At 43.2% G+C, this 10,009-nt stretch overlaps 1 long non-coding RNA gene across 2 annotated transcripts in view; it reads left to right on the plus strand.

Moving 5' to 3' along the window:
• LOC117019578 (uncharacterized) overlaps positions 1–9,601 on the plus strand; it is a 12,653-nt gene extending 3,052 nt beyond the window's left edge. Inside the window, exons 3-5 of one of the 2 annotated variants that reach the window (XR_004422516.1) lie at positions 3,629–3,806; positions 4,627–5,335; positions 9,491–9,601. This is a non-coding gene — a long non-coding RNA (uncharacterized LOC117019578). Of the gene's footprint in view, positions 1–3,628; positions 3,807–4,626; positions 5,336–7,750; positions 7,923–9,490 lie in introns of those variants that run through there. The other variant, XR_004422517.1, reaches the window with a different exon arrangement.
• The last annotated feature ends 408 nt before the right edge of the window (positions 9,602–10,009 follow it).

The raw sequence follows: 10,009 nt of genomic DNA on the forward strand, positions 1-10,009 counted from the left end.
GGGGACAGCCAGCCCGTGGTCAGGTTGTGTGGGCGTGAGGGTGGGAGTCCGGCCTGCGGGCCTGGGCTGGTGTCGCTGGGCGTCCCTCGTGCAGGCCGGGGCGCGAAGGGTGCCGGGAGCCCGAGGCGCGCGGCCCTGTGACCCTTTCTGGTCTTTGGACCCCCCGGGGCCCTCTCGTTGATGCGCGGAAATTAAGGGTTGGTCGGGCCGTGGGGACCGCCAGCCGTTTTCTCCTTGACCTCTGCGCCCTTCTCACCTCCAACCCGCAGGGAATTGCACTCAACTCCCCCAAAACAGCGGGCTCCAGACCCACTGGGGAACTTGCGAGCGGGAAGGGGTGCAGTTGAAGCTATCTCCTTAGAAACACATTGCGAGCAGTTTTGCGTGCGAGTTTTGAAATGTCCATGGACCACCAGTTATGCCTCTAGGGTCATGACCTTGTACCTGGAGGGAAGCGAATGCAGTCCTCTCTCTCAGAGTAGAATGCCAGCCAACAAATGTGGGAGGAATATAAAAAAGAAAAAGGAATGGTAAACTCACAAATTCTTTTCTGCTGAATGCTGGTGTACTGAAAGGCAAAATGTTAGTCATCCACGTTTTATTGCTGGGCTAAAAACGAAGATAGCTTGGTTCAGTGTAAAGCCCCAATGGCCTGCTTGTCCATATCCTGATACAGGTATCGGTCCCGAGTCAAAAGGAAATAACTTCAAACCGTCTTAATTTCAAAGTAAATCACCACAGACAGAGCTTTTTGGAAAGCGAGGATATTGGATTTAGGATTTGCTGATGGTGATTTGCGGAAGCTGAAAGGTTGAGCGTCATGCATTTGACCTTCAGGAGACTTGGCTTCCCTGGTCACTGATGCGCAAGATTGAAAATGCTGGCATTTTTCTCCATGGCACATAGCTCATTTGGACTCCAAATCAAATGGGAAAGTGTACTGAAACGTTCTTTTATATTTTCCTTCAGAGAGAGTGATCTGGAGAATTAAAGTCATTGATAATTTAAAAGGGCACAGAATAAAAAGCCAGGCTTTATGCCTTTCGGTATTAGTGGGTTCTTTTTTTTTTTTTAATTAAAGTTTATTGGGGTGACAATTGTTAGTAAAGTTACATAGATTTCAGGTGTACAATTCTGTATTACATCATCTATAAATCCCATTTTGTGTTCACCACGCAGTCAGTTCTCCTTCCATCACCATATATTTGAAGTGGGTTCTTTTTAAGGACACTATTTGGGGAAACTTGAGGTTTTTTCCCCTGGAAAAAAAACAAAATTGCATCGAAAAAGAGATGTTAGCTTTCAGTGCTGAAAGCCTTACCTTGGAGGAGTCTCTGGCATTCTTTTAGAATCTAAGTAGGCATAGTTTGGAAGTTATCAAAGCAGGTTCTTTAGCAACATTAATAGCATTTGGTTTAGTAGTAGGCCAGTGAAGAACAACCCAAGTTGATTCTAAAAGGAGGCTTTGGGCTTTTGTTTAACAATTCACTGGCTCAGCCTAATCGTGACACCATTTGGGTACTTTTAAACTCCTCTGTATAAAACAGTTTGTGGTAAAAAGGAACCAGAAGTCCTTCGTTCCGAGTTGTAAAGATGTAATATTCTGGTTCTTGGGTGTTTTGTTGCTATACTAAAATTGTGTAAGGAGAGACTTTAGATAATAGTGGTGGCTTTTAAAGAAATTTTAAGTGGTGATTTTCAGTGTGACACTTACTGAAATAAGTATTTACTATGATGACAGTAATCTAAAGCAAAATACTGAGAGCTCTTTTGCAGATAGAAATAAGGAAAAGTTCGCTTCCTCCTCTCAATATACAGAGGATGCCAAAAAAATGTATATACATTTTAAGAAAACTATTAAAATTATAATATATACCGATAACAAAAGAATACAAGTCACGTTTGACTTCTGCAATTGCAAGAGGTGCTCAAAGTGGTTCCCATCAGCGTCCAGACACTTCTGATGACAGCAAACTACTGCTTGAACCACGTTGACCAGTGTCCACATTTATACATTTTTTTGGCATCCCCGGTATGTAAACAAATGTTTTCTTAATGTTTTAAAAACCTTATATTCATATGTTTCAGACAGGATGCCTGCTTAACTCAAATTCTTTTTGAAAAATTTGCTCTCAACTCAGCAAACTTCTGACCTTTTGCAAAATTCTGACTTTATAAATAGCTGCCTTCTGACTTAATGGTAGAGCAATTCAGAAGGCGTGGCACATGCTTCTTGTTTTAACACGCCTGAAATAAAGGAAAAGAAGTGTCCAGATTTTGGTGGGCTAAATGTGTATCTTGGCTTCTGGTGTTTCTGACTCCCTTGTTTTGAGCTCTCTTAGTAACCCAGTGACCTCTAGCCTCAATCTGCATCTCACGTATGCCAAAAATGACTCTTGAGGGTGAGGGTTTCACCAGTAGTTCCCCGCGTTTTCAAATTTGAGAATTGTTGGCTGCCTTCCACACGATAATACTTCTATTTTTCAAGTGCTTTGAGCATAATGACAAAAAAAGCCACAAACATTCAGATTTGTATTCCCTCATTACAGCAGTATCTGCAAACATTATAAGAATCCAAGTACACATGGGCAAAACATTCTGTGTTCAGTCTGCAGACAATACTTGGTCTGCATAGGGGTTTAGCAACCCCTTTTACAATTCTAGGGCCCCACTTCCTATAGAATTGGAATCATTCTTGGATCCTCCCAATGCAAAATGAAGCTCAGGGACTTAATTTGATCTCTCATGTGCCCTTCCTTCCCTAAGAAATTGGGCAATACAGACGGCAGTGTCAGCTTAATTCTCAAGCATCATTTAGGCAAGTTACGTCTCTCAAGGTAGCTGAATATTTGTGTTTTCTGATTCAGTGAGATTGTGGAGACCTGGCCGAATATTCCAGTACGGCCGGATAAAACAGGAAAATCATGGCGTTATCTTAAAACTATCATCAAGATTAAAAGGAAGATGAATCTATACCTACCTCTAGCTTGGCTAACCCTTTCCTGTTTTCCACTGTGGTAAATCAAGTCACTGAAAGGGTAAGACAGTAGGCCAGATTTAAGAGGGACGTTTACATCAAGTGAGGATCAAAATGGGTTTTTTCTACGTCCATTTTAGGTATGTCCCTTGGGCCAAAGTTACATAGTCTGTCAGGAGAAAAAAAAGACTGACTCTTCCAATGCAAGTATGTAATACTATAATACTAACAGGAGGGGTTTGCTTCAATTCCTTCTCTTTGGCTTTAGCTAAAGGATGTCACCTCATTGTTCTTTTTTCTAGCGCACTCTCCCAGGTAGGGAGGGTAATAATGCCATAAGTGCATCTCCCTGGCCTCGAGTTAAGCGTGCCCAAACTCTTGGATAAATCTCATGTTTATAAGTTAGAAGAAATAGTAAAAATATATTCACGTACGGTCATACTCTATGAAATTAGAGTTCCCGGCAACATCTCAAAAAGTGTTGAGTGAGTAGATAGGAAAGTAAAGTGTTAAATCATTACATATTCACAGCGAGGAGATTTGGACTCATTTAACTAAAATTAACTAGTGTCCAGTGGAATTTTGCCACCCATCGCATGGAAACAGTGAATTTTAACCATTTTCCTTTTTTTTTTTTTTTTTAAACAAAAGGAAGAAGAATTCCTCTGCATGGAAAATGCCACTTTTAAGTACCAATCCCATTCTTGGGCATATTCTACAATAACATTAGGGACTAAAATGCTAAATTCTGTCTTCCGCTTCTACTGCGTGGAGCGTTTTCTGCATCTGTACAAGATTTCAGAAGTGGCTTTTCACCACGCCCAGTGGGGTGAGCCCTTACCTGTCCTTTCACCTGAGACAGTGTTTCTCTCTTTCACAGTTGTGCATTGTTGTGATTTTCCCAAGAGCCGATTCTTCACACAGCTGAAGAATTAAGTGTTAAGAAAAGGTTAGCCACGTCCAAGATCCTCTGTGGGAGGGCAAGGAGATTTGTAAGAGATTGCCACTTAACGCATAAAAGCTTTAGAGTTTAAAGGCTAAGCTTGGTGATTCGGGAAATTCACTTACGTGGAACAAGCAGCCTCATTATTAAGATATTCTGTGTCTCGGGAAATCCCGTGGTATTCACAAACTATCACTCAGTTCATGGCCTTGGGTAGCAAACACTGATATTTTAACCTTTCCTGACGAAATTACGTAACCTTGTGCCGTAGTGTGTGCCCAGGCCACCACTCTGCTGTGGCGTGGCCCGGTGTGCCTGGTGGGGAACCCCTGAGAGCACCAACTCGGGGTGCTTTCCATCCGCCTTGGCTCCCACCCCGGCTCTCTTCCTCATTTGTAGAGTGGGGATAATGATAGTGCCAGCTCCTTAGGATTGTTTTAAGGAGGTGGTGAAAGAATTCATGCAAACACAGGTGCCAGGATGCTAAACACAAACTGAGCGCGCTGGCTTTTCCCGTGGTGTCAGCTGTAGTTATTATTCCTGTATCCGCAGGTGCGCCCCCTGCTGGTCCGTAGCGCAATGAGCTTTTCTACCCCCACGGATGACCTTTGGTTGCTTCACACTCAGTAAACATCAAGGGGTCGTTTTCATCAGCATCAACGACACTAAAATAATCCTGTGTGTGTGTATTTTTTTTTTCTCTTAGATAATTTGAATGGTCTGGAATGCTCTGAAGAACCTGACTAGGTATTTTCCCAACAACGCGAAGGCCGACTGCTGTTCCTGTCCTCACCTCTGTGTTTTGTATGGGGCCTCTTTATGTGCAGTAGCCTTCCTGTTTCCTTGGTTCCCTTGGAAACACTGTGGCGAAGGGGACTGGCTCAGTGGACTTCCCCTGGTGGTATCATTGTGTGCTTTTGACAGCACGCTTACCTTTGTCCAGCAAGCCCAATGTGTCCCGTTTGTAGAGATTTTCACTAGACATGAAAGTCGGCCTCAGCTTATTCAAACGAACCAAGTGGCCGCGCCGGTTGGCTCCACCAGCATCCTTTTCTGTGGGCTCATCTCTGACAACATGGACATGCTGCTCGATTTTCAGGCGGTCGCTGTTGTCATCGCCACGCTTACAGCTGCTAACCTCCATACTGGCTGTTCCACCTGAGTCACTTCAAACCCAAAAGAAGCCCCAAGGTGAAAGTGAACTGGAGCTCCCCTGGACTTCCGTCGTCTCCCTGATGAGACAAAGCCTGACCCAGAGACACTTTTGCCTCTTTCTGATAATGAATTTCTTCCAAGTCGTCCACTTAACCTTCTTCAGTAACTTCATGATACTCTCCGTAGAGGGTCTCATTCCCCTGGAGGTTCTTTCTTCTATATGGAGCGTCATGTAAGGGGCAGGCTTCATCTGCCCACAGGTACGTGATGGCTTCTTCCTACAGGGAATACAGAGTTCACTCTTACCTGGCAGAGGAAATTAGGGACCTGACTATGTCGGTAGTTTGAGCAACAAGTGACTCGCATTTATTAAGGGACCCAAAGATTCGGAGCCACGGACATCACACGAGTTTCAGCAGAAACATGATGGGAACGAGAGATGAAGGGAAACAGGGAAGGAGAACCCAGTGAGAGCAGTGCAGAGTGATACCACTGTGTGTCCCCGAAAATAAGACCTCACCGGAAATCAGCCCTAGCATGACTTTTCAGGATGACATCCCCTGAACATAAGCCCTAATGCATCTTTTGGAGCAAAAATTAATATAAGACCCGGTCTTATTTTTGGGGAAACACAGTATTTTAAACACTTGAGCTCCTGAATTGGGTTGCCCTGAGCTTTCTCATTTAAGCCTCAGCAGAGCTGTGGGAGAAACTCAGTGGTTTTCTATGAGCCTGTAGTTTTGCTTTGCCCTGGCATTTACGATCCCGGTGACCCTTACAAGGAAGGAGAGCTCCTCAGGAATTCTTGAAGTCAGGTTTCAAGACACGTGGCTCAAAGGCTGAGTCCTGGAATTCCAGAGTGTTATTAAAATTCCATGGTCGTGACCATTATTGTAGATGGCGTGCCCTCCTTCAAAAAGTGTACCGGCCTGCTGTTTATTGGCTCTTTTTGAAGAGTACATGGAGCAAATTGCCCCCTTCGGCCTCAATACAGCCTCCAAAAATAGGACTTACCCTGCCTGTGACACAGGTTTTTCCTGTTTTCATAATAAAATCCTAGCATCTGTGATGTATGCTCTTCAGAGGAGAAGCCGTTCTAGATAGACGCGTTTTTACTGTGTACTCACTTTCAAAACTATTTCAACCATGTGCGATAGGACTAGTTCTGATGTATTTCAAGTCTGCCGTACTTTCTTAAGCCAAGTGTACGGGAGAGACCTTGCCTTTCCGCCATGTGGCCATCATTTGGTTCCTGTATCTGCCACGATGACGGTCACGTTTACTGAGAGCTTACCCGGGACTAGCCAAGTGCATTGTACACATGTGTCTCACGTAAGCTCAGACCACCTTGGGGGCAGACTCTCCTTCTCCTCACAGGTAAGACACGGAGACCCAGCGGCATCACCTGTAGAGCCATGCCCCGTAAGAGTCTGTCTCTAAAACGGCCTGTTTCCGCCGTTTATTTGGCAGAGTACACCAAGTAGAACAGCGTTTTGGGCTCCGTGTGGTCCCAGGTACGGTGAGCACGGAGCAGCACGATGCTCTCCCTCCGTGGTGGCCGTGGGAGGCTTGTCAGGCTCTTCGCTCCTCGGTGTAGTGTCCCAGAATGAAAGCTGTTGATTTCCTGTCTCTGCGTGTCACTGTCAGATTCTAGGCTGTGCATATCCTTCCGCTGTTGATCACGCGCTTGCCTATAGTATCTCCTCTTCTCCAGGTCAAAAAGGTTTGTTAAACTCATACATGGAAAAAAATTTTAGAGAGTCGATAGATTTGTTTTGAACACCTACATTGAGCTGTAATTTACATACCATACAAGCCACCCATTTAAAGTGTCCAATTCAGTGGCTTTTAGTATATTCACAGATATGTGCAGCCACCTGCAGAGTCAACTTGAGAACATTTTCATAATCTCAGAAAGCAAACCCCACAGGCTTGAACTATGATTTGCCTTTCGCTGAAGGCTAGTGAGGGGCGTTGAACACCTTTTCCTCTGCTGTTGGCCATTTCTATGTGTTCTTTGGGGAAATCTTCACTCAGCTCATTGGCCCAGTTTTTAATCGGATTATTTGTCTTTTTATTGTTGAGTTTAATTGTTCTTTGTATATTTTTGATATAATCAAAAGATAGAATTCACATGCCATACAATTCACCCATTCAACGTGTACAATTCCGTGGATTTTGGTATCAAGTATGTTACTTGCAAAAAATGTTCTCCTATTCTGTAGGCTGTCTTTTCACCTTTTAGAGGAAATTCAGAAGTGTGAGCCTTACTACTTTGCTCTTGTTTATCAAGATTGCTTCAGCTCTTCTGGGTCCCTTGCATTAGACTCAGCTTGTCAGAGTCTACGCAGAAGACAGCTCGGGTGCTGGTAGGGGTTGCCCCAAATCTGCAGGTTGGTGCCATCTTAGCCGGGTTCAGTCTTCCCATCTGTGAACATGGAATGTCTTCCATTTATTTAGATCTTTTAAAATTTCTTTCGACAAGTTTTGTAGTTTTCAGAGGGTATATTTTGCCCTCCTTTTGTTCTGTGTACTTTTCAATAGTCAGGTGGATTGTTTGTTTGTTTACGTGGAAACCTGAGGGGCTCTTACGAGCACAGTAAACGGGCTTCGCCAAGTGCATAGCTGCGGCAGTCTGATTGTGGTTCCCGCTGACGTTTTCTGTTTCCTTTTAGTTCGCAGCCATGTACCAGGCAGAGATCCGCACATGTTTGGATTCTCATGGAGTGAAGGGTTGTTCTGCGTCTGAAGAAATCATAAGTGCTTTTTTTATTATAAAAATAATACGTTTGCTGTAAAATTTCAAACACTACCAAATCAAATAAAAATTACCAGTCCGTTTTCATTCCTCCCATATTTCACTTACTGAGGTTTTTAAAACAAAACTATCCATGTCATTTGTGAAATAAAATGAGATCATCCATGAATTTTCTGTATCCTGCTTTTTAAACTGAATAGGTGACAGAAATTCCCATGTTGCATATAAATGTACTTTTGAAAAACAGTGGTGTTGGGGGTAAGTGATATCAGAGTTCTGTAACTGAACTTGGTTGATGGATGTGAGATGATTTCTAGTAGTTTGGTATTACATACTATGCGTAGCAGTTTTTAATACAGGCTCCTGTTCTTGTTTTTCATGCTTTATTAAATGCTTGGAAAACATATAAGAGCTGAAAGAAAGGCAGTTTTTTGCTTGCAGTTTTCTTCCTTTTGTTTTTAAGGCCATGATAATATATTTTATGTGCACAGCGTTCCTTCAGGAATCTTGAAATAGTTCCCTCCCAAGGTACAAGGAACTTTCAGCCTCTTGTCTTCTCGCCGAGGGTTATAAAAGCTTTTGGAGACGGTTTGTGAGGAGCCCCCGGCTGTGGCTGGCCGTTCTTTATTCCTTCTCCAAGCACCACGTCCTGTCTTTCTGATCCCAAGCTTGCTTTTTGTACATTGCTTCCGAGGATGTCCCTCTTCCTGGTTCATAGTTGGCACCTTCTTGCTGTGTTCTCACCTGGTGGAAGGACACAGTTTTCTTGAAGTATGATTGACCCTCAATAAACCGTACATATTTGAACCGTGCAACTTGTGCATTGCGACATTTGTGTGCACCATGAAGCCATCCCCTTATGTTCAGGGGATGCCTTCCTGGAAACTCATGCTAGGGCTTATTTCCGGTGAGGTCTTATTTTGGGGGAAACATGGTACCAGGAGAGTGTAAGTGTTCCAGCTGCTCCCCGTTCTCCCCTGTGCTTATAACCAGTCTTTTTAGTTTCTGCCTTGCTGGAGGCGTGTGATGGTACCTTATTGTGGTTTGATCTGCCTTTTCCTAATGATCAATGATGCTGAGCATTTCTTCGTGTGCTTACTGGCCTCCCACACATTTTGTTGTGTGTGTCAATTATTTGTTCACATCTTTGAGTGCCTTTTTAATTAAGTTGTTTATCCTTGTGTTATTGAATGGGAAGAGTTGTTTATATATTCTAAGTACAAGTCCTTTGTTGGATATATGTTCAGCAACTATTTCCTTCCAGTCTTTCTTAAATTTTAAAAGAAGTATGGCCGAAAGGTTTCAATAATCCTTGTTCTCAAGTCCTAACACTAACATATGAATGTCTCTCGGTCTCAGGAAAAAAATAATTGTAGAGGAGAAATCCAAAGTTGCTTTAAATATATTTTTAATTTCTAGAGAAGTGACACTTGTATAAATTATTGGGATTAAAAAAATAAGAGCTCCATGGAATCTGTTGTTATTGCTATTTGTTTGGCTAAGTCACTGTAACTGTCGGGTATAGTAATTAAAGGAAAGCACTGCATTTGCATTTTCTCAGGCCATCTTCTCAGTGGCTTTCTCTTTGAGGAATGGGATAAATGAAAGGAGAAACGAATGAACAAGTGTTCTTTCTCTCTATTTACTGTTTCAATAGGTCTGTGATTCTCCCACGCCCCACTCGCCTTGGAGAGGCAGATTAGTAAACGGTCAAGAGCATAGTCTGCCAGGGAGGCTGGCTCCCCTCTCACTGGCTGTGTGACCCTGGATAAGTCACTCAACCTCTCTGTGTCTCAGTTTCCTTGTCTGTAAACTGAGACTGAAAATGGTACCACACTAATGGAATTAGTGTGAGGATTACATGAATTGAAACATATGAAGTACTTAAAATGGCACCTGGCCCAAAATAAACTCTCTAGAAATGTTAGTTCTTATGAGGAAGACTCAATGCAGCAAATACTGATTAGGCTCGCTGTGAGCACAGCACCGTCTGTGTCTCAGTTTTGATTTAGGCTCCTTTGGCACAGGCTTCCCAACACAGACGCTGGGACACACCACTCACCAACTCCTACCCAGTAAACGTGAGTAGAGAGCCGAAACTCTCAGTTTGTAGAAAGAAGGTTTTCTTTTAGTAAAAGAAGAAGCAGTCTCTCTTTCACGATTTTTGTTTGATTCC

This window comes from Rhinolophus ferrumequinum (genome assembly GCF_004115265.2).
Source record: "Rhinolophus ferrumequinum isolate MPI-CBG mRhiFer1 chromosome 15 unlocalized genomic scaffold, mRhiFer1_v1.p scaffold_54_arrow_ctg1_1, whole genome shotgun sequence".
Classification (NCBI taxonomy): Eukaryota; Metazoa; Chordata; class Mammalia; order Chiroptera; family Rhinolophidae; genus Rhinolophus; species Rhinolophus ferrumequinum.